We start from the raw sequence: 25,890 nt of genomic DNA on the forward strand, positions 1-25,890 counted from the left end.
ATAAGTGTGTGACCTGGTACAATATAACACACCTAGACAGGGTGTCAACTGGAATTTGAATTTACATGTGGCAGACTTTAAATCCCATGCCCTTATTCATGCTGTCAGTTAGAGACTGGGGCCAAGCATGCTGAATCTCTCGAAAGAGGTGTCAGTAATCAGAAGAAACCCATAGAATTATGGACAAAATATATAAGTAGTTCATAGAGAAAGAAATCAAAATGGCCAAGGAGCTACGAAAATGTGCTTCAATCTTATTAGTCATGAGAAAAATAAAATGAGTGTGACCTTAGGAGACTGACAACAATGTTTGAATATTTGATAATAGCAAGGATTAGTAAGCATAGAAGAATGTGGATAATCTTCTATACTGCTTATATCATTCACCTGTTTTGGAGAACAGTCTGGCAACATCCATCAAATTTTTTAATGTAAAGAATCTTTATTCAACAATTGCACATTTTGGTGGAATATTTACCCAAAGATGTACACTTAGGCACAAAGATGCATGTGTAAAGACATTTGCTGCAGCTTTGCTTTCAATGGCAGAAACTAAATTTTAAAAAGTCAAAATGTCCAAATAGGGGAAATGAGTAAATAAAAATTTTGGTTAAATGTATGACAGCAGTTTTAAAATGAGTTCAGTTTATAAGTACTAATGTGTCAGGTATACTAATCAATTAAAAGAAAATCAAGTTTCAGAATAACACCTATATTTCCATAACCAAACAGAACTATTAAAAAAATCCATACTGCTACATATAAATAGATATGTACAAGCTGTGTGCCCTCAGTTGACAAGTTCCTGTGGACCGTAGCTCACCAGGGTCCTCTGTCCATGGGATTCTCCAGACAAGAATACTGGAGTGGGTTGTCACATCCTCCTCCAGGGGATCTTCCTGACCCAGGGATCAAACCTGTGTCTCTTATGTCTCCTGCATTGGCAGGTAGATTCTTTGCCACTGGGGCTACCTGGGAAGCCCTGAATTGTCCTAGACTGGAGAGCAAAAAAACGAAGAAGGCAGTTACAAGTTCCCAACACCTTGCTCCAAGCTGAAGGTTGTTCCTGGAATCAGGTAGGAAACCCAACTGGGATAGAACGGTGCTTCTTGATCTGTTTAACCATTTCATCCCTTCCTTTCCCCCTGGTGGCAGTGGAGGTAGTGCGAGGAATCTCTTCGATTCTGAGAGCACATCTAACTTATATTAGGAGAGTGGACTGACTTCAGGAGAGAAGAACCATAGTTTTCTGAGGTCACATCACTCTTCAGAATTATCTTAAGGCCTGAGAAAATGGCAGAAGGGCACCTACCAGATAACCTCAGTTTGGTCTCCCTGTAAAGGGTATTCCAGGACTGGGGTTAACAGAGGGTGTTTGGATCACAGAAAGTCTCCAAGACTGTCATTCCGTAGGCAACTCGCAATTACACTCTTGAGCTTTGAACATTGAATATCGCTTCCTGTCCTCGCTGGAACTCAGAGTGAGGGTGATCAACAGGCTGCCCCCCTCCTTGGTTCCTGAAGAGTAAAGGGACAGACTATAAGTGAGCTGGGAAGTCTGCACAAATATCTGAGAAGACACTGTTTGCACCAGTGGAGAAAAGAGAAGTGGAACCTGCCTCATCGCTTGTCCACGCAATGAAGTCTGTACTTTCACGATGATTAAGTGGCCCTAGAAATGAACATTCGTGGAAGTAGAAACAGTTTCATGTAGCCTTAGAAAGAAGCACAGGCAGAAGAAAAGAGACACACGGGACCCTGTCTTCTTGCCGTGATGATTCAGAGATGTGGGATCCCCCAGCCAGAGTGGCCAGGCCTCCTCTCTTCTATGTCATTAGACCTGCCGGCAGCTTCTAGCCAAGGAACCGGGGGGCAGCACCCCACCACGCCTCTTTGAAGACAAAAACCAATTGCCTCAAAATGACAGGAAATGATTAGTCATGTTAATTAAAAATAATTTCATTCCCACTCCTAGAAAGGTCAGGCTGTCAGCTCTATGGAAAATTGAGCCTTCATGCCTTTTCGTTTGATTTCTTATTCAAAGTCTAATTAGCCGCAATTCGTTGTTAAAAGTGATCATGTCTCTTTTTTTGATAACGCAGTTGCTTTTGATCGTGTTGCCTTCATTATCACGGCAGCATGGGGGTATTTTTACTCTTCTGAGCCAATGAAATAAGGAGCTGAGCCTTCCTCAAGTGGATCAAATCCAGAAAGACTGCAAGATGTTTGCAGTGGAACCACAAGACAGTTGTTTCTGTCTGGATTACATGTCTTTTATGCTTAAAAATATAAAAAAGGACTTCCATGGTGGCTCAGTGGTTAAAGCCTCAAGGTAAGGGGCATACGTTTGATCCCTGGTCATGGAACTAAGAGCCTGCATTCCACACAGTGGGACCTAAAAAAAGCAGGGGCAGGGTGGTTAGCACATAAAATAAAATGAAGACCCTTAGATGATCAGAGAGTCCCATGTTCAATCCCAGTTCTGTCACTTACAATCTGTATGACCACTTTCCCTCTAAAATTGTGAGAGGCCCCAGTTTCAAACTAGACTTCTAATGCCTATGTCATCATTGTCAGGGGAAAAAATAAAATTATCACACCTCAAATGCTTGGCCTTGAGGAGTTTTTCTAAAATGTTAGTGAAGAAAACCCCGTTTGAGAGAGAAAGAATCTATTTTCTCTTAACTAACATAAAATCTAAATGAGAGTCTTAAAACAACCCATACTTGATCTTTAAAATTCACAGCATTCTTTTACAGGCATTACATTACTGAACTTCCTGCTAGCTGATGACATACGTCATCTTTGGAGAAATGAAGTGACTTGTCCAGAGGAGTGAATGGTAAAGCCAGGCCGCAAATCCTCATGGTTTGCTCTAAACTGATTTTTAAGATGTTAGCACCCTCTTCAACACGCAACCCCCCTAAGCAGTGTTGGTTGCCCATGGTAACAGACCACAGGCTGGAAGCACAATCGCCGTTAGTATTCACCAGTGTTTTCTATGTTCTGTTCAAGGATCTGAGAACAAACCTCTTTATGTTAACAAGGGCTTGAACAAAGGCCTCATCGCAAATAACCGCCCACCAAAACACTCAAATAATCCGGGAGCCAAATAATACATCATCCAATCCTGGTCTTCAGTGTCAGGTAGGAGGAATTTGGGAAGGCTTAACTCTTGCTACATTTTAACCCCGAACTATTCCCATCGAAGAAAATAGGAGAAATAAGAATGGAATTCTGCATCTAACGTGGTCGCACTTGATCTGTTTCGATGCGATTATTCTGTGGAAGTACACACACTGCTATTTAATGCAAACTTAGAAAAAGGAAATAAAACCGAATAAAAGAGCACAGTTTTGATTCAATACAAAAGACAGCATGTCTTAATAGCACCCGTCAACAGGAAAAGTCCATTCAATAATGCCAGCCAGGGGAGGAACCACTTAGGAAAGCAGCAGCCTGGTGGATTAAAAAGCCTTTTTTGTCAAATATAAAGGTCACTGAGGCAGTAAACTCCTGAAAGGGAAAGACAATGCATTTCACGCATGAGAAGCTCAGCCTGAAACAAGACACGTTGACCATACGAATGGATAATCCTGTCTGAGTGGAAATAGACGCAGAGACATTATTTGCAGACTTAATGGCATAAAAAGGCAACATCACAGAGATCAGGCAAGTTCATGACCGACCGAGATGTCACTTCCAGACAAGTATCCTTGGGAATCTCTGAAGACCTTGCCCGGGGCTAGGACCTAGACCTTCTTTCTGGTTGCTAGGTGCACAGAGAGATGAAAAGCCCACAGAACAGGCACTTTCCCGACTCACAGAGAAAACTCCTTCCCTCCACTTCCTTAGTGGGAAATGTCAGTTCTGGGATATGTCCTCCTGCTGAATGTGCCCCTCTGCCTCTCTGGGCAGTGAACTCATTAGTGGAGTAAAGCAGAATGGGTTGCTGGTGCTCACGTGAACGAATAGCCATCCTTGGATATACAATGCAGGCCAGCAGAATAATCTTTTGGAGGAACTTACTTGTACATTACTTCACTCTCCCAAGACATTCCCCCTGTGCCAAGTCATTAGAGCCAACTGTGTACAGTAATCAAGTAGGTCGAGTAAGGGGATAGGGCTCCAGAAGGAAAACCCATCACTGCCACATTGCTGATAGGGGTCCCAGGGCCCGATCCCCTCCCCTGGACTATTACAACAAGATCCTTATAATCCTCTACCTTTAGAAATGTCCTACTCAGAGTAGTCTTTGGAGAAGTTGTGCTGCAAAGCTCAGCTAAGTAAACTGTTTCCAACTGGGCCACATATTTTGAAACTATGTCCTTTGCACCTCTTCCCAGTCTGCTCACTTCTGCCTCAGTACCACTGAATTCCATTCAATGCACGCTGTCCTCAGCAATGGCGGGGGTTCTCCAGGTGGTCATGTATGGGTGTGCAAGTTGTACAATGCTGAAACTCGGCTGTACAGTGTTCCATCTCCCCCAGGAAATATCTTGGGATGAGGATATCAACTCGGCTGGACTAAAGAAAGCTGGATTCTTCTCAGAGGGTAAAGAATTCATCTATAACACAGGAGACCCGGGTTCAACCCCAGGGTCAGGAAGATCCCCTAGAGAAGGAAATGGCAACCCACTCGCATATTCTTGCCTGGAGAATTCCATGGACGGAGGAGTCTGGTAGGCCACCGTCCATGGGGCCGCAAAGAGTCAGGCATGGCTGAGCGTGCACTCAAGCAAGCACGTACTACATCGAGCCCTGTGGGGGTGCGGAATGAGGCCATGGCCTCTGACTTTTGCCAAACAAAACAAAAATGCAGGCAAGGGCTGTACCTCCTCATCTGGTCTAACTTATCAACACTTCATTTGTTTGTTTGTTTTTTTAAAGATTGGCAGAAAAAAATTATTTCAGACTTTGATACTTGAAACAAAATTGGTAGGAAATTTCTTGTGACATACCTCGCAAGTCCCTGAATATAAAACTTGGACATCGAGAACGTGTGGTTCTTAAAAGGGACTTACAGTGGATCCAGACTGACAGTTTGATTTCAATTATATGAGGTACCTAGAACAGTCAAATTCATAGTCAGAAAATACGTTAGTAGATGATAAGGGCCTGGGGTAAGGCTAGGGAGGGGGAATGGGGAAAGTGAAAGTGTTAGTCCTCCTTAGTCCTCAGACATGTCCGACTCTTTGTGATCCCTTGGACTGTAGCCCACCAGGCTCCTTTGTCCATGAGATTCTCCAGGAAAGAATTTGGGAGTGGGTAGCTGTTCCCTTCTCCAAGGGATCTTCCGGACCCAAGGATTGAACCCAGGTCTCCTGCATTGCAGGCAGACTCTTTACCATCTGAGCCACCAGGAAAGCCCAGACTTAGTGTTTAATGGGGATGGAGTTTCAGTTTAGAAGATGAAAAATTCAGGAGATGGATGATGGTGAGAGTTGTGCAACAATACGAATGTACTTAGTACCACTGAAATGTACAGTTAAATATGCTTAAAATAGTATGTTTTATATTATGTGGCTTTTACCACAATAAAAAAAATTAAGTGACCTTTCAAACCCTGCTCTCAAGCCCCTGGATGCCTTGATAGCCCCTCTTGGTTGACTGGCGTCCTAGCTTCTTTAAGCAGAAGTGACCTTCATGGGTTGTCACTTCCAGGAAGCTGTCAGTTAAATATCATTTCTGGTAAAATAAGTTCAGGGACCTGTGCTTGTGACTCAGAGTAACAGGACTCAGAGGTAGGAAGCTTCACAGAGAAAGGGACTTAGAAAGAAACAGCTTTGATTTGAATGAAGTTAAAGCCAAGGGTAGGGGGGAGAGCCTTTCCAGGTGGCCAATACAGGAAATACAAGAGATGTGGGTTCAATCCCTGGTTCCAGAAGCTCCCATGAAGCAGGAAATGGCTATCCACTCCAGTATTCTTGCCAGGAGAATCCCATGGACAGAGGAGCCTGGCAGGCTACAGTCCATAGGGTTGCAAATAGTTGGACACGACTGAAGTGAACTAGCATGCATGCATAGTTAACCTTAAAAATATGTTACAAAATGCATTAGGTGCTGCAGACAAATACTGTTTAATTCCACTTTTATGAGATACCTAGAATAGTCAAAGTCATGGAGTCCAAAAGTACATTGGTAGATGCCAGGAGCCAGAGGGGTAGGGGTGAAGGAGTGAGTGGGTGGAATGGGGACTTAGTGCTTAATGAGGACAGAGTTCCTTTCAGGAAGGTGAAAAAATTCAGGAGACAGATGATGGTGAGAATTGTAAAACAACATGAATGTCCTTAGTGCCACTGAACTGTACAGTTAAATATGATTAAGAGAGCATGTTTTTTATTATTATTATGTGACTTCTATTACAACTAAAAAACACATTAAATGAATAAATCAATCATATGTATATTTAAATCAGAAGGGAACTTAAGAAAATGCATAACTTGGGTGACGAAAGTATTTTAAAGCAAACAGAGAACTTGGGGACCCAGAATTCAGTTCAGTTCAGCCTCTCAGTCGTGTCCGACTCTTTGCGACCCCATGAATCGCAGCACGCCAGGCCTCCCTGTCCATCACCAACTCCCAGAGTTCACACAGACTCACATCCATCGAGTCAGTGATGCCATCCAGCCATCTCATCCTTGGTCATCCCCTTTTCCTCCTGCCCCCAATCCCTCCCAGCATCAGAGTCTTTTCCAATGAGTCAACTCTTCACATGAGGTGGCCAAAGTACTGGAGTTTCAGCTTTAGCATCATTCTTTCCAAAGAAATCCCAGGGCTGATCTCCTTCAGAATGGACTGGTTGGATTTCTTTGCAGTCCAAGGGACTCTCAAGAGTCTTCTCCAACACCACATTTCAAAAGCATTAATTCTTGGTGCTCAGGCTTATTCACAGTCCAACTCTCACATCCATCCATGACTACTGGAAAAACCATAACCTTGACTAGACAGACGTTAGTCGGCAAAGTAATGTCTCTGCTTTTCAATATGCTATCTAGGTTGGTCATAACTTTTCTTCCAAGGAATAAGCGTCTTTTAATTTCATGGCTGCAGTCACCATCTGCAGTGATTTTGGAGCCCAAAAAAATAAAGTCTGACACTGTTTCCACTGTTTCTCCATCTATTTCCCATGGAGTGATGGGACCAGATGCCATGATCTTCGTTTTCTGAATGTTGAGCTTTAAGCCAACTTTTTCACTCTCCTCTTTTACTTTCATCAAGAGGCTTTTTAGTTCCTCTTCACGTTCTGCCATAACGGTGGTGTCATCTGCATATCTGAGGTTACTGATATTTCTCCTGGCAATCTTGATTCCAGCTTGTGTTTCTTCCAGCGTTTCTCATGATGTACTCTGCATAGAAGTTAAAGAAGCAGGGTGACAATATAAAGCCTTGATATACTCCTTTTCTTATTTGGAACCAGTCTGTTGTTCCATGCCCAGTTCTAACTGTTGCTTCCTGGCCTGCATACAGATTTCTCAAGAGGCAGGTGACATACAAAAAGCAATGCCACCTCTGGCTGGAAGAGCAAAGGGGAGAGTTGTAAGTTTTATTCCAGAGCCAGCATCTAAGATCACCCAGAAAGGGGCTGAGTCCCTGAGAGACTGGAGAAGAGGTGGCTGCTGCTAATGGAGTCTCTCAGGCCATAGAGCAGGGGCTTCCCCCTTCTCCCATGCTCCTAGGCCTTCAGACTTCCCAGGTGGGCAGAAGAGTGTGGGAAATGCAGTAGCAGTAGGCGATGAGGTTCAGGCAACAAACCAGGGAAAAGCCAGAAACAGGTTTCAAAGTAACCTTCGACAGAAATTGATGAATTCTAGAAACACAGGGTGAAAGAAACAGGTAAGCCCAGCCTGACTCTTGTAGCAGGCATAGGTGATCAAGGCAAGATGTTTCTCTTTGAAGAGGAAGACATGGAGGTGTGGAGTCGGGAGATGAATGGCTGAAGAGCTTCGCTTTCCATCCAGCCCCTCTCAGAGGATCTTCCTTGTCATGGTACTTCGAATGAGACTTTTATCTAGGATTCTGCTTGGAGATGAGTGGGATTTCATCTTTCCGGGATCTCTACGGATGTGTGTGTGTGTGTGTGTGTGTGTGTGTGTGTGTGTGTGTCTTACCACCCACCTGCTTCCTTGACAGCTTCTTTCTTTAGATATGTTAAAGACATTGATTAGTGGACTGTCAAGGTCACCCCAGCTTTTCAGCTTCTGTCTCCATCCTAACCTGCACGTTTTATTAGTCAAACTTGCAGATGAGCTCTCCTTCTATGACCTCTCTGAGTCCAGTGTCATCTCATTGATTCCAACAGGAAATTTGGGGAAAATAACCAACTTAGCAGGACAGAAAAGAAATGGGAAGAGAAAATGGTTAGAACTACCACAAATGGATTTGTAAATTTTATTTTTATTGAGATCTGATTGACATATGCATCTAAGTCGCTTCAGTTGTGTCTGACTTTTTGAGACCCTAAGGATTGTAAGGACTGTATCCTGCGAGGCTCCCCTGTCCATGGGATTCTTCAGGCAAGAATACTGGAGTGGATTAACATATAACATTGTATAAATTTAAGGTTTCCAATATATTGATTTGATATATATTTTATGTTGCAATATGATTACACTAGTGTTAGTTAAAATCTGTATACTGTCACTTAATTATCATCTTTTGGTGACAAGAATAATTAAGATCTGGTCTCTTAGCAACCGTGAATTATGTAATACCTGATAATTGACTATTATCACTATGCTGGGCATTAGACACTCCGAACTTATGATCTTCTAGTTTCAAATTTACACCCTTTGACCCACATCTCTCCAGTCCCTGGTAACCACCATGCTACTCTGTTTCTTTGAGCTCAGCTTTTTTAAATCCCACATATAAGTTATATCATACACTATTTGTCTTTCTCTGACTTATTTCACTTAACATAATGCCCTCAAGATTCATCGATGTTGCAGCAAGTGACAAAATTCCCTTCTTTCTCTGGGCTGAATAATATTCCATATTTTATACATACACCAAACTTTCTTTATCCATTCATTCATTGATAGGCACTTGTGTTATTTCCATATCTTGGCTGTTATAAATAAAGATGCAATAAACATTGCAGAGCAGATAGCTTTTTGATATACTGTTTCATTCCTTTGGATATAAATCAAGAAATGGGGTTGGTGGATTATATGGTGAAAGTGAAGTCATGTCCGACTCTTTGCGACCCCATGGACTGTAGCGTACCAGGCTCCTCAGTCCATGGGATTTGCCAGGCAAGAATACTGGAGTGGGTTGCCATTTCCTTCTCCAGGGGATGTTTCCAACCCAGGGATCGAACCCAGGTCTCCCGCATTGTAGGCAGACGCTTTACTGTCTGAGCTACCAGGGGTCATATGGTATATCTTTCAATATTTTGAGGAGTCTCCAAACTGTTTTCCGTAATGGTACCAAAGTACATTCCCATCAACAGTGAACGTGCCAAGTCACTTCAGTTGTGTCTGCCTCTTTGCAACTCTATGGACCGTAGACTGCCAGGCTTCTCTGTCCACAGTATTGTCCAGGCAAGAATACTGCAGGGAGTTGCCATACCCTTCTCCAGGGGATCTTCCCAATCCAAGACATCTCATGTCTTTTGCATTGGCAGGCAGGTTCTTTACCACTAGCACCACCTGGACAACAGTGCACAAGGGTTCTCTTTCTCCCACATTCTCACCAACACTTGTTATATCTTTCTTCTTGAAAACAACCTTTCTAATAGGTATACATTAATCTATTTAAAAAGTTTTTCTAAAAATAGGCCTCTAAAGAATATATTAGGACAACTAACTAATTTTTGCAATTTAGTTTTATTTTGTAATTGAATTAACAATTTGTTAGATTGGACAGATTCTTCATTCATTGTGTTAACACAATGTGGACATAACTGGAAAGCTTATCTTTCTTGGCTCATCCATAAATAACTGGCATAAGGAACACAATGAACTGCGCCATTCTCAGTTAGAATGTATCTTTGCCAGCTTTGTGGCTTTTAGAGTCTCCGGTGAATTGCACATCTGTATTCATATATCCTGGAAATGATTTCCTAAACCTAATGAAATACTGGAAGATGACAAATATTTCCTTTTATTTGCCATTGGAGCTTACTAAGGAAGGGGCATGAGGCAAAATGGAATGAATAAAATAAAAAGAATAAGAGAGAAAGCTGTGTGTGTGTGTGTGTGTGTGTGTGTGTGTGTGTTCATATTCAGATATGTCTATGTTCTTTTATGCACATCCAAGTGTGATTTGCAGGGAGGGTATCATTTCATCCTAAGAACTAGTTTTTTATCCCAAGGGCAAAGAGCATATATTTTCTCGGCTTAGAAGATGAACCGGAGAAGGCAATGGCACCCCACTCCACTGCTCTTGCCTGGAAAATCCCATGGACCAAGGAGCCTGGTGGGCTACAGTCCATGGGGTCGCTAAGAGTCAGACACGATTGATTGACTTCACTTTCACTTTTCACATTCATGCATTGGGGAAGGAAATGGCAACCCACTCCAGTGTCCTTGCCTGGAGAATCCCAGGGACAGGGGAGCCTGGTGGGCTGCCATCTATGGGGTTGCACAGAGTCGGACACGACTGAAGCGACTTAGCAGTAGCAGAAGATGAACACTGTTGTAGGTCCCTCTTAGCCATCAGTACACCTAACAGTATGACTGAGTACCTGGATGCAAGCTAGCCTGGTTCCACCATAATAATGGAAAAATTTCTTCTCAATCATCTCCAAACCACAGGTCTGAAAATTAGGCCACAAGTCTTTTCAGAAAGATATCTCCCTCAATGTTATTTATGTGAATATGTACATGTGTAGGTATTTCTATGTATGACTGTATATATTCTCTAAAAATGAAAAATAGCTTCAGCAAAAACCTTACATTTGCTATGCCTGCTGCTGCTGCTAAATTGTGTCAGCTGTGTCTGACTCTTTGCGGCCCCAAGGACTATAGCCTGCCAGGCTCCTCTGTCTGTGGGATTCTCCAGGAAAGGCTACTGCAGTGGATTGCCATGCTATGCCTACTTCAATAAAATTCAGGAAACAGAATGGCCCAGAAAAGAGAAGCAAACTCCATTGCCAGTTTAATATTTGAATCATCTTCCAAGTTATTTTTTTAAAATATTTATTTGGCTGTGCCTGGTCTTAGTTGCAACACTGAGCATCTTTAATTATGGCATGAGAAGTCTTCATTGCAGCATGTAGGCTCTAGTTTCCTGACCAGGGATAGAACCCAGACCTCCTGCACCGGGAGCATGGAAGTCTTAGCGACGACCACCAGAGAGGTCCCTCAAGTCATCTTCTAACATTAGGGTGCTCAGGTGGGTTTCCTTTCTGCTGTCCCAGATAAAGAACAAGTCTCTCTTAGCTTAGTTCTCCTAGTTGCTTGTATTATAAACAATACAGTAAGTCCCCTACATACAAACCTTCAAGTTGCGAAATTTCAAAGATGCACACACGTGTTCCAAGAGTGTCAAGTGTGCATGAAATGGTAGCTTGCCCTCTGTCTCCTATTGCTGACAGTCCTTCAGTTCTACCATCCTCTATCACCTCCTCTCCCAGCTCTAGTTGGTAACTCTTGTTGCCTGTTCACTCAATGCCAGCCTTTATATGCCATATTGTACTGTACTACTGTACTTTTCAAGGTACTGTATAGTAGGATTAAAAATGTTTTAATTTTTGTTTGTTTTTTAATGTGTTATTTGTGTGAAAAGTATTATAGACCTATTATAGTACAGTACTATATGGCTGATTGCATTAATTGGGTACCTAGGCTAGCTTTGTTGGGCTTATCAAATTGGACTCGAATGCACTCTCTGAACGGAACCCACTCATATGTAGGGGACTTAGTGTAGAATAAATAGAATTCACGTGCTCCTTCCATTTTCCTCCTAACTCAACAACAGCAACAACAACAAAACAACTTGCAACTATACTTAAGGAAGCAAAACAAAACTGGCCCTGGTAAGCAGGTAAAACAACTCAATACTCCATCTCGGTGTTCTGTGTGTTTGAAGAGTTTCACGAGGATCTTGTTTATAATCCCATTGAAAATAAAGTGCTCGAAAAATAAAAGCTGTTTAGTCTTTTCAAGCTCACTGTCCTTTGTTCGTGGTACATTAATGGAGCAGATTTTTTAAATAATGACTTAATTTTTTTTTTTTTTCCGTGTGAAAGATGCTTTCTGAAACCAAAAGTGGGTTCTTTATTTTTGAGTCTGGCATTCACATTCATTAGAACTAGTTGCATCCAAGTAGTAGAGGTTTATTTGTTCAGCTGGAAATGGACATTAACATTGTAAAAGGATGATGCATAAGCTTTTAGAGATAATATTCTCCCTGCCCTATTCTGTTGATGCTTTCTGAGAAAATGCAAGAAGAAACATTTTTTCCCCTAAGAAATGATGAGTTTATTTAAAAAAAAATGTGTATCACCAGGGTATAATTTTTGTACCCTCCTCTCTCATTTTCAAAAAAATCAAAATTTGGGGAATAAATGAAAGGTTTGCACATATGGGAGATGCTCAGAGTTAAGTATGCATCAAGCTCAGATCAACACTCTCTGCTTATGTAAACAGACAGATCTGCTCTATCTTGGGTGGTAGGTAACTGGGATGGCTAGGTTCCACCACACTCTAGATTTCTTCTTTCCTCCTTTTAGCATTAAATGTCCCTACTCTTAACTTTCCAAACATTTCCTCTGCCAGTGTTCCCCCTTCTCCCCCACATCATCACTTTCTCCTCTCATCTGCCTTCTGGATAACTCCCACCAACCTCCCGCATTTCATTGTAAGTTTGCCTCATCCAAGGACCCTTGTTCTTCCCCATCCAAACCATTGCTTCATTTCTCCTCTCTTTAGTAGCCAGGCTTCTCTAGGGTTGTTTACACAGGCTGTCTCCAACTCTTCCTTTCCCACGCTTTTCAATGCCTCCTCATCTGACTTCAGTCCTTATCACTCCATAAAATCTTCTCTTCCCAAGGACACCAAAGAGCTCTATCTGGCCAAAGGCTGCAATCAGTTCTCCTTTTTTATTTTATCCCACTTGGCTGGGCCAACAGAAGTCAACCAACCATTCCTCCCTGTTGGTGAGTGAGACAAAATTCCTCCCCTGTGAAGGCAGAGGACAGAGGACCCCCAACAATGCCCATTACTCTTGACTTTGATGCTTACCCAAACCCCCTTGCTCTCAAGGTCCAGACAACAATATGGAAAATGCTGTTCAGTCTTAACCTGTATGCAGTCATAACTTTAGAAAGATGAGAAATTGTCCAGGCATTATTTTGTAAGACTTTTTATGTAAAACTGTATCTCCCAGTACAAAGCTGCCTTTGGGCCAGCATCCTATTGGATAGTCCAAGTAGTTACTTTTGTGTATGACAAAGAAAGCCAATGTAACCAACTTATTTTTCTTATAATCCTGGTCTTTAACTCCTAGCTTATGTACTGGGAGGAAAAAATAGAAACTCAAAGCAAATCTTATCCTTGAAATATCTTTATCCTTCAGCTTTTACCCCTGTAGAGTCTCCTGTAAATGCTACTCCAGAAATGAATTCTGGTCACTTATCACAGACCAGTTGCTCTGTTTCTGTGCTAATTTTATGGATTTAAGTTAATTTATTAATGAAACAGATGGAGTTGTGGGTGTTTGAAGGTCCTTTGCAGAAAGCAATTGGGAATAAACCAATTCATCAGCTCTTAGCAGCAAACCATCTGAGGGCTTAATTGAGAATTGTCTTTGGAACTTAGAGTTGTCGTTTCATTAGGGTATGTTTTCACAGTGTGTTAATTGTCCCTTGGGGAACCCATTCTCTGTCACTTTTCTTTCTTCACTTCTGTCAGCTTCCCTTGCACTTACTGCTCCCCAGCAGTGCCTACCTGACATTTCCACTTGTCATCTACCTGTCCATCCACCTATGGATTTCTACCCTGCAGAGCATCAGGAAAAGCTGACACTTTTGCAGCAGAGCCAAAAACATCAACAGTTAGCAAACACAGGACACTGCAGCTTCTTTGGACTCAGCGCTTTGCTCCCCTTAGAAGGAATCAGTATGTTGTACATTATATCCCCAATACTTATTTATCTTGGGCTTCCCAGATGGCTCACTGGTGAAGAATCCACCTGCCAATGCAGGAGATACAGGAGATGTAGGTTCGATCCCTGGGTCTGGAAGACCCCCAGACAAAGAAATGGCAACCCACTCCAATATTCTTCCTGGGATAATCCCATCGACAGAGAAGCCTGGTGGGCTAAGTCCATGGGGTCACAAAAAGTTGGAGACAACTGACCATTTATACACATTTATCTTAGAACTGGAAATCTGTAACTTTAAACTTTTTTTTTTTCATATTGGGGTAGAGTCAATTGTAGTTAACACTCCTGTATGGTATGTAGAAAAGTTCTTAAGAGAGCAAATCCTAAGAGTTCTCAGCACAAGGAGAAAAACACTTTTTCTTTTATTTTCATGTCTTCTTTCTTTTTTTGCTATTTTATCTGTATGAGATGATGAATGTTAACTGGACCTGTTTCTATAACCATTTCACCATATATTTAAACCAAACCATAACATTGTATGACTTAGACATTCATGTTTGTCAATTATTTCTCAATAAAACTGAGGAAAATAAAAAGGAAAACAGACAAAAAACTTAAAAAAAAAAAGGGGGGGTGGGGATCAGCCAAGAGTCAACAAGCAGAAACACCAAAATGAATTGCATTGCCCTGTCTCAAGAACCTAGAGTTTTTGGGAGACCAGAGGAATTTAGGCCCCAGGGCATATGTGAAAACTCGAAGCCTGGGACATTTCCCTTCTAGAGGAGTCTTTATTTTCCTACAGCCATTGCCCAAGGAATCCTTTTAAACACACTGCTGGAACAACAGACTTCTGCTCTTGATTGATTGCCAGTGGTACTTCTCCTCCATAAAGGGTACACAATCCAACCCAGCCAGCTGTGAGTCTATTTAGCCACAGTGTGAAAACTTTCAGCCTTCAGACTAGCAGCTGGCAGGTCCATAGGTACCCAGCTACATGAGTCAGTGCAGCCTTGCATGAATGTATTCGCACCCCATTGACGAGGATTAAGAGAGGATAAAGAGATACCCAGGTTCCCAGACCTCCTCAGTTCCATTCACAGTTATCAGAGGGAAGCCGTGGACACGGAATAAATCCACCGCTACACCCCACCCCCATTCCAGTATTCTTGCCCGAAAAATTCCATGGACAGAGGATCCTGGTGGGCTACAGTCCACCGGGTCGTAAAGAGTCAGACACAGCTGAGCACACACACATGCACACCACCAGTGATCAAGACTGTTCTGGGTGCTGATAAACTAAGAGTACCTCTGTGTCTCCATCCATGGAGATCTGAGAATCTGGCCTACAAACCTATCTGCTCCTAACATTCACTACCACCTACCTTGATGGATTCATCCATTAAGATTAATCTCTCGTTTACCTGTGTTCCTATTTCTGTTTACAAGTAAATTACAGGTCACTCTCACTCCTTCCTTCTAATCTCCATAAAGCTCTGCAACCCCTTATTCTCTTCCCTGCTTCTACTACTCCCCAACTTCTGAAACCTTCCCCCGTAACCTTTACAATTCTCAGTCTCTTGACAGCTCAGTCTTCTCCAATGATCCAAAATTTATATTTCCAACATGAGCTTCTCAAACTTCAAACTCCTGCAGCTACTTTTCTATGTCTTCATTAACACTTCCAACACATCTCAGAGTTAACATGCGCTCCTCATATTCTCCTATTACACACCGGTTGCACCCCAACCCCCTCATCTCATTCATTCCTCTTCAGGTCAAATCCCTTGCATCCACTGCTGATACTTCCTTTGGTCTCATATCCCATATCTATGCTGTTATTCCAACACACCCAGCAGATGTCCATGCTAGTGTCTTGGCTCTGTCAGTTTGTTCTGCTTAGAAAGCTTTTCTCCCACAGTGCCTTCTCTGCTAAACAATACCTTCTTAGTGACTTCCTTGTTACAAACTGTGTGGCATCTCCTTGAAAACTCACTGTTTCCTTCCCTGGTCAATTTACAACATCTAGGATATGGACGCAACCTAAATGTCCATCAACAGATGAATGGATAAGAGATGCGGTGCACATCTGCAGTGGAATATTACTCAGCCATCAAAATGAACAAAACTGGGTCATCTGCAGTGATGCGGCTGAACCTAGAGTATGTCATACAGAGTGAAGTCAGAAAGAGAAAAACAAATATCATACATTAACACATACATATATGGAATCTAGAAAAATGGTACAGATGAAGCTATTTGCAGGGCAGAAACAGAGATACAGACATAGATAACAGACGTGTGGACATATGGGGGAAGGCGATGCTGGGAGGAATTGAGAGAGTAGCACTGACATAAATACACTGCCATGCGTAAAATAGCTAGCTAGTGGGAAGCTGTTATATAGCACAGAAGTTCAGCCTGGTGCTAGGTAATACCTTAGAGAGGTGGGATGGGGTGGGAGTGAGGCTTGACAGGGAGGGGATCTATATATACATGTAACTGATTCACTTCATTGTGCAGCAGAAATTAGCACAACACTGTAAAACAAGTGTACTCCAATTAAAAATAAACATATAGCATACACTTATATATTAAATATCATTACAGGTATTAACTCATATATGCTTCACATGCCTCTATGAGATAGAAAGTCCCATTCTACAGAAAGAAAATGGAGGCACTGAGAAGTTAATAGCTTGTTCACGCTCACACAGCTGGAAAGACACAGAGTTGAGACCGAAATTAAGGAGTTTGACTCCAGAATCCATACATTGTCATTACAACGTGCTTTCTTTCCAAAGGACCTTCTGGCATTTTTCATTTATTTACTGCCTGGCTCCCTCCTCTAGAATGTTAGCTTTATTAGAGTATATGCATGCTTGCAAAGTTACTTCAGTTGTGTCTGACTCTTTGGGACCCTATGAACTGTAGCCCGCCAGGCTCCTCTGTGCATGGGATTCTCCAGGCATGAATATTTCAGTGGGTTTCCATGCCCTCGCATCCAGGTGATCTTTCCAACCCAGGGGTCAAACCAGCATCTCTTATGTCTCCTGCATTGGCAGGTGGGTTCTTTATCACTAGCCACCTGGGAAGCCCAGCTCTATTAGAATAGGGGTGTTTTAATACTTTTGTCACTACTATGCTCCCAGAACTCACAACAGCCTATAAGACATAGTACCAACTCAATAAATAGTTCTTCCATGAAAGAATGGGAGTCTGCATGAGCAGAAAGCAATATGATTTAAAAGTGAACAGAATAGTCATTCAAGAGGTCTATGTAGCACACCTGAAAACCGAATAAAAAACAAACAAACAAAATGGCTTTAATTATTTATTTAAATTGGCTATAATTATTAAAGTATCCATTGCTATATTAAAAACTGATAACCAGCACGGACCTACTGTATAGCATAGGGAACTTTATGTTATGTGACAGTCTAGATGGGGGAATTTTGGGGAGAATGAAGACATGTATATGTATGGTTGAGTCCCTTTGCTGTCCACCTGAAACTATCACAACATTATAAACTGCCTGCACTTCAGTATAAAATAAAAACCTTTAAAAAGGGTAGAAAAAAAAATAAGGGCTTTAATTATTTATTTTAATTGATTATAGTTATCAAAGCTTGTTTTTTCCAACTGTGATCAGCATGCATATAAATAAGTGGGTGACATGTCATGCTAGAGGATTTAGCAAAGTGTTGGAGAAGACTCTTGAGAGTCCCTTGGACTGCAAGGAGATCCAACCAGTCCATTCTGAAGGAGATCAGCCCTGGGATTTCTTTGGAAGGAATGATGCTAAAGCTGAAACTCCAGTACTTTGGCCACCTCATGCGAAGAGTTGACTCATTGGAAAAGACTCTGATGCTGGGAGGGATTGGGGGCAGGAGGAGAAGGGGACGACAGAGGATGAGATGGCTGGATGGCATCACTGACTCGATGGACGTGAGTTTGAGTGAACTCCAAGAGTTGGTGATGGACAGGGAGGCCTGGCGTGCTGCGATTCATGGGGTTGCAAAGAGTCAGACACGGCTGAGCGACTGAACTGAACTGAAGTAAATTTCAGTTCTGAAGGAGCAGGGTTCAAGGACTAGAAATCAGATTAAGAGACTGATGAGCATAAGGAAAGAGTGGATAATCATTGATAAGATCAAGGCCAGTTATTGATCGGCTATGTCCATTTTAATTTGCCCATTTTAATTTAATTTTTAATTCTCAAGCAAATGGGTAATTTACCTTCCATTTAAAGCCAAGATAAAATACCATTATTAACCACCTCCTACAAGACCCATGCCATACCAGGTGATTCAGGTATAGCATTTTAGGCTTTGGATTCAGATTGCCTGGCACTGCCAATGAGAAGCCAAGTGACCCCATGCCAATTGCTCAGTCTCCAATCTCTATTTTCTTTGTCCAGGAAATGAAAATAATGAGTACACCTATGATATAAATCTGAGCATTAACTTAATGGATGCAGTAAGGTTATCAGCACTGTACCTGGGAAGTCACAAACACTCAGCAAGCATGCATGATTAATATTTATCCCACACCTGGCCCTCCAGTGAGATAGAGAACTAAGGTGCTTATGCTCAAATAACCCAAGTTATTTACTCAGTCCCTTGTGAGTGACAGAGCTGGGATTCAGGTCTCAGTTGGCCTGACTCCTTGTCTACCATACGACCCTATTGCCCCTTGTATTGTTGGAAGAAGAGTGGAGCATGAAAGGATGGTCAAATCCCAGGTAACATCTGAGACCTTGGGACAACCGCCAACTGTAGTTTCTTGGCTTCATGCAGTAAAGAACTCAAAAGCAAGCCATATTAGAGGGAAAGATGGTCTATTTAGGAAAGAAACACACTCCATGAACAGAGTGTGGACCCACTTGGAAGGCTAGGGAGGCAAGAGTGCCCCCAGGGTATGGGGTTGTCAGTGTTTATGTTGTTCAGCTGCTAAGTTGTGTCTCACTCCTTGCGATACTATGGACTGTATGCAGTCTGACAGGTTCCTCTGTCCTTCACTGTCTCCTGGAGTTTGCTCAGATTAATGTTCAGTGAATTAGTGATGCTGTCTAACCATTTCACCATCTGCCACCCCCTTCTCCTTTTGCCTTCCTTCTTCCCCAGCATCAGGGTTTTGCATCAGGTGGCAAAAGTATTGGAGCTTCAGCTTCAGCATCAGTCCTTACAATGAATACTCAGTTTTTATAGGGGTGGGTAATTTCATAGGCTTCCCTGGTGACTCAGATGGTAAAGAATCTGCCTGCAATGCAGGAGACCTGGCTTTGATCCCTGGATCAGGAAGATCCCCTGGACAAGGAAATGATTACCCACTCCAGTATCCTTGCCTGGAGAATTCCATGGACAGAGGAGCCTGGTGGGCTATAGTCCAGGGTGTCACAAAGAGTTGGACATGACAGGGCAACTAACACTATCTAATTTCATAGGCCAATGAGTGGAAGGAGTATTCAGCTATTTTGGGAAAGGGGTGAGAATTCAAGGAATTGGGCCACTGCCCACTTTTTGAGGTTTAGGTCCTCTGTTGTGGAGTTGGTGCAGGTCAGTCAGCTTGTTGATCTGTTACCCTGGGAGTTGACTTGGACCTGTTTGGTTCTAATCAGTTTATGTCATGTCCTCAGGCTATGTCATTCTTTTAAAGGTTGCACCCTGCCCCCTTCTTGTCTCACTTGGACTATTTTATTGAATGCAACAATAATAATATTAATAATGAGATCCCTCATATGCTTGGAAATTACAATGTACCAGACTTGTTTGGAGGGCTTTCCATATGAGTGAGTGAGTGAGTGAAGTCCCTCAGTCATGTCTGACTCTTTGTGATCCCGTGGACTGTAACCTACCAGGCTCCTCCGTCCATGGGATTCTCCAGGCAAGAATACTGGAGTGGGCTTCCATTCAACTTCACAGCAACCACATAAAGAAGACTGTAATGTTAGCCACCTAAATAGACAAAAAGAGAGCAATGCATGACCAAGGTTATAGAACCAAAATGGTGCAAACCTGCAAGTCAGACCAGGTGGTTTATCTCCAAACCGTACATTCCAACCTACAAGAAGGTAACCTTTTGACAAAGAACAGTGATTCCAATTCTAAGTTTTCTGCTCATAAACTTTTGCTGTAATTAAACCTTGATTCCACCCCTCCCGCCAGTTTCAAGACTAATTGTCATATGTGCTCTACAACACAGTAATTAGTAGGAATAATAGTAATAACACGTCTTGTCCTGTGCTGGAAAATCTGACACTCACTAAAGCAGCCAATCTAAATAATTGATATTAATTGCATGAGGTTTTAGGAATAATCTGCCTGAAACAACTGTGAAATGAGAGGATTAAAAGGCAGAGATAATTCTCAACAGCTGCTGAAAAGGCATTATGTAGAGGCGTGACTGACACCAGCCTGTCAGCTTCTAGTCAAAGCATGCCTTTTCTTCAACTGTTTAGCCTACATTTTGTAGCCAGGACAGTCAATTAGACCATTCATTGGTCATCGAACAAGTTACTTACCCAAAAATCTCCCTTCGTGTTTCTAAACTCTAGACCCTTACAACCAAAATATTTTTCTTTTTCCTAGAGCTGACCTTAATTTTACAGTTACAGAAATATAAGCATGGATTTTTGCATTTGTTTGCTTCCCAGGACTGCTGTAACAAATTCCCAGAGACCCACCGGCTTAAACAACATAAATTTATTTTCTCACAGTGCTGGAGGCTTCCCACAATTCCTCACAATTCTCACTTCTTTTGAGTTCTTTCCCCTGGGTTCATAGATGACTGTCTTTTCCCCTGTGTCTTCACATGGGTTTCCCTCTATGCTTGCGCTTATCTGTGTTCTAATCTTCTCTTCTTAGAAGGACACTTGTTGTATTGGATTAGAGCCCAACCTAATGATCCCATTCTGGGCTTCCCTGGTGGCTCAGTGGTAAAGAATCTGCCTGCTGGGGCTGGTGCATGGGGATGACCCAGAGAGATGTTGTGGGGAGGGAGGTGGGAGGGGGGTTCATGTTTGGGAACGCATGTAAGAATTAAAGATTTTAAAATTTAAAAAATAAAAAACTAAAAAAAGAATCTGCCTGCTAATGCAAGTGATGCAGGTTTGATCATCTGGGTTGGGAAGATCTTCTGGAGGAGGAAATGGCAACGTACTCCATTATTCTTGCCTGGATAAACCACATGGACAAAGAGCCTAATGGGCTGCAGTCTATGGGGTTGCAAAAAGTTGGGCATGACTTAGCAACTAAACAACAATAGTGAACGATCTCATTCTAAGTTAACTGCCTTTTTCAAGACTTTATTCTCAAATAGCTACACAGTGGAATATTGGGGGTTAGGACTTAAGCATATCAATTTGCAGGGGATGCAGTTCAGCCCCTAACACAGGTAGCTCTCAATGTCTTGAAGCCAATTTCTATTTTAAAATCACCTCTGTATCCTCTCCCTGGTCCAAGGAAGTCTTTAGGGGACAGAGGGAGCATCTGTGCACACTGGCAATCACCACTGATTCACACCAACTCCTGTTCTGAAAGAGTCAAAACATCAGGACACAGATGTGCTCATCTGTAATTTGCAGTGTAACTTTTTGGAAGAGAGAAGAAAATAATTGTTCATATAAGCTCAGTAGTTCACATAAGCTCTGTACCTATGAAGTCTAGGGAAAATGCAAGATGGTGTCTTTTACAAATTGAGTTTCATTTAAAATTTCCAGTAGCCTATGAGATGGATATTACTATCCCAGGTTTAGCGGTCCAAAAATTAAAAAAAGAAAAGAAACTTAGAGAACTTAATAAGCTTATCAAAAAGTCACACAATCAGTAATGGCAGAACTAGTAGGTTTAAATTCAAGCTGGAGAGAGAAGAGAGAGAGAAGGGTGGGGGACGATGGATGGAATGAAGAAAGAAAAACAGAAAGAATTTTGGGAATGGAGGTCAAAATGGCAGGAAGAAGATCAACTGAATTATCTTGAAAACCACTAGGACCACTGTTTGATCACAGCAGAAGAGTTTAAATTCACACTTTCCCCCCTTAATGAGCCATTTTATAGCACAATAAAAGACAGTGATGCAATCCAATGCCACTTGTTTTTTTTTTTTTTTTTTTTAATCACTATATCCTTATAGCCTCCCCAGGCCCTATGCCATGTGGGCCCTGGAACACTTTACTGGCTCAGTCACTGGCCTTGCTTCCACCTAAAGCATCAGTGCAGCCACCTGCGTGGTGATATAGGCTACGGATTCCCCTGGGTTGGTGTACTCTCAGGCCTGTCCCTCCTTGTGTCAACACTTTGGACCAATTCATTCTGCTTAAAGATAAATAAATTAGTGTAAGAATCAACTGGGAGGGAGACTCTGACAGCAGTAGAATAGCAAGCATCAAGGATTTTTGTGGTGTACAAAGGAATTAAGGGAAGAAGAGAAAAAAACTCATACACAGCATCATTACATAGTTAGCTTTTGAAAGACAAGAAAGGCAGGGTGCAGCTTACCACATTTGGAAGAGGTATGGACCTAACAGAAGCAGAAGATATTAAGAAGAGGTGGCAAGAATACACAGAAGAACTGTACAAAAAAGATCTTCACAACTCAGATAATCACAATGGTGTGATCACTCATCTAGAGCCAGACATCCTGGAATGTGAAGTCAAGTGGGCCTTAGAAAGCATCACTATGAACAGAGCTAGTGGAGGTGATGAAATTCCACTTGAGCTATTTCAAATCCTGAAAGATGATGCTGTGAAAGTGCTTCACTCAATATGCCAGCAAATTTGGAAAACTCAGCAGTGGCCACAGGACTGGAAAAGGTCAGTTTTCATTCCAATCCCAAAGAAAGGCAATGCAAAAGAATGCTCAAACTGCCACACAATTGCACTCATCTCACATGCTAGTAAAGTAATGCTCAAAATTCTCCAAGCCAGGCTTCAGCAATACGTGAACCGTGAACTTCCTGATGTTCAAGCTGGTTTTAGGAAAGGCAGAGGTACCAGAAATCAAATTGCCAACATCCGCTGGATCATGGGATGTGGGTCCCAGAAGACAAAAAACAGCAGACAACTGGAGAAGTTTCTAGGAGCTAAACTTAGAAGTTCCTAAGTTTCTAGTTGAAGATCCCTTACTAATGTTAAGTTGAGTTTGTATTAATCAGCTTTAAAAGGCTCCAAATGGATTATCAGTAAAAAGAGGAACCAAAGACTGGATGGTAATGGGAGATACGTGGGGACTGGAGGCAGTCTGTAAATACAGGCACCCATTTCAGAGAAAAGCATGCCTATTCCCTGGGGAAAACAAGACAAAGACTACAAAACAGAAAAGAAATTACTCCATCTCTCTGCAGGAACAAACCACTTACTCTGTTTAAATTTTCAAGCGAAGAGGGGGAAACAGAGGACAGCACTGTAAACCCACAAGCTCTGGAAACTCAAGCTGGGACATGATTTGGCTCTCCTGAAATTTAATGCAATTTTTATATATGGACATAAGAAATATACACTTTTGGAATTTCCTCCAGATGATTGTGTGGTAACCCCCACTTTTGAATTCTGGCCGAGCTGTCCATTATAACGCTGTTATGAATTTTTATTTCCTACCACACCAGGGAGGGAGGCAGTGAGGAACTGAAAAGTTGGAATACTCAGATATTACATGTCACAGCAGGGTCATAAAGTCAATATAAAATGTAATGCAAAAGGGCTGTGGGCACCCGAACATTCATGTCAAGAGATAGTGCAGATGGAAAGTAGGGTTGGGTTTCCAGAAAGTAGCATATCTCCTCTAACTTTACTGAAAGGTACACAACAGCGCTGCTTTCTGCCAACCCATGTTTGAGTTTTAAACATGTTTTTAGTCATGTTTGGTAAGCCATTTCCCATATGAAGAAAGTAACCACCATCACAATGAAAGCAAATATTGCTCTTACTGAATTTGTTCTATGTGGTGGGCATTGTGCCAGGCAGTTATATTATCCGGAAATCCTCATAACAATCCATAATGTTTTATTATTTCCATCCCACCAATAAGAGTTCATAGAGGTTAAGATACTAATCCATGTCATACACTGAATTCATGACTATGTGACCTCAAAATCCATGATCTTTCCAAAGTGCATATCCAGATCCAGCTTTTACGTACACAGGACTGTTGTGGGCACTCCTCTTCACTGACTTCATAAATCCTGTGAAGAAAAAATTGTGGTTTCTTCTTCGAAACCCTGGAGTAAAACTCAGAATAACTTCATCAGCTTTAATGGCTTCTCCTTGGGTAAAATGAAATGATTTACCTCGATACCTAGACTCCTCTTCCTTTGAGTCACACAGTGGTGAGAATACAGAGAAAGCAATTGACACATGGAGGAAATAATAAACCCGAATCAAATGCTTCAGGAAATTAGTCATTTCTTTGAAATTATTTGAGAAAAGTCTAGAAAGTCTATAGTAATGCGGTAAGACAACCTTTACCATGCATTGATGAGCTCTAAAGCTCATATGCCATTTCTTCTCTAAATGACCTTGAACACAGAAATTCCTTAATTTCTCTGTGCCACATTCTTTTTCTTTTCTTTTCTTTTCTTTTTTGTTTTTTCACTTTTCTCTTTCATCAGGAATACCTGTCTGGGCAAGGTGTTTGTGGAGATTACATGAGACAATACTGTAAGCCACCCATGGTTCATAGAATCTACTCAATATTATAGCTGTTATTACTACTGTTATTATCATTAGTATCATTGCTTCTCTTGACTTTATCTCTACATTTCATTAGGTGCCTAGAACATGAGACAAGGCTGATTAACTACAGGCCAGCTGTGCAGTTTAGGGACCTCAGTCATCAGTTCCAGGTAGCCTTGATTTGACACCTGATCTCTCTGTGACAGAATTTGTCACCAGCACTTTCCAAGATTCCTAAACCACCATTGTTAAAAATTAAAAGCAGAATAAATCATCTTTACAGTTAATTGATTTTTGATAAGGGTACCATGGAGAAAAAAAGAGTGTTTTCAAACAACAATGTTGGGGCAACTACATATGCCCATGTGAAAGAATAAAGTTGGATTCATACCTCACACCATGTACAGTAATTCATTCAAAATGGATCATAGAGGTAAGCCTAAGAGCTAACTCAGAATGAAATTCATGAGTAAATGTTTGGACCTATAGAGTTCATCAAAGCCTTGTTAGACATGACACCAAAAGGTAAGCAATGACCCAAAAATAAATTGGACTTAATTAGAATTAAAATATTGTGTATATCAAAGAATACCATCAGTAAAGCAACTATACTCCAATAGAATTTAATTTAAAAATACCATCAAAACAGTGACAAGAAAACCCACAAAAAGGAAAACAAATTGTAAACCCTAGTTGTATCTAGAATATATAAAGAGCACTTGACAATTAAATAATAAAAACAAGTGACAAAAATGGATAAAGGATCTGAACAGACAATTTTCCAAAGAAGATATGCAAATGGACAATAAACTCATGAAAACATTTTCAACATCTCTAGCCATTAGGGAAATGCAAACACAATCACACTGAGATACCACTTCACACCCATTGCTGCTGCTGCTAAGTCGCTTCAGATGTGTCTGACTCTCTGTGACCCCAGAGACGGCAGCCCCCCAGGCTCCCCAGTCCCTGGGATTCTCCAGGCAAGAACACTGGAGTGGGTTGCCATTTCCTTCTCCAATGCATGAAAGTGAAAAGTGAAAGGAAAGTCGCTCAGTCGTGTCCGACTCTTCGAGACACCATGGACTGTAGCCCACCAGGCTCCTCCATCCGTGGGATTTTCTAGGCAAGAGTACTGGAGTGGGGTGCCATTGCCTTCTCACACCCATTA

This window comes from Ovis canadensis, chromosome 18 (genome assembly GCF_042477335.2).
Source record: "Ovis canadensis isolate MfBH-ARS-UI-01 breed Bighorn chromosome 18, ARS-UI_OviCan_v2, whole genome shotgun sequence".
In the NCBI taxonomy this organism is placed as follows: Eukaryota; Metazoa; Chordata; class Mammalia; order Artiodactyla; family Bovidae; genus Ovis; species Ovis canadensis.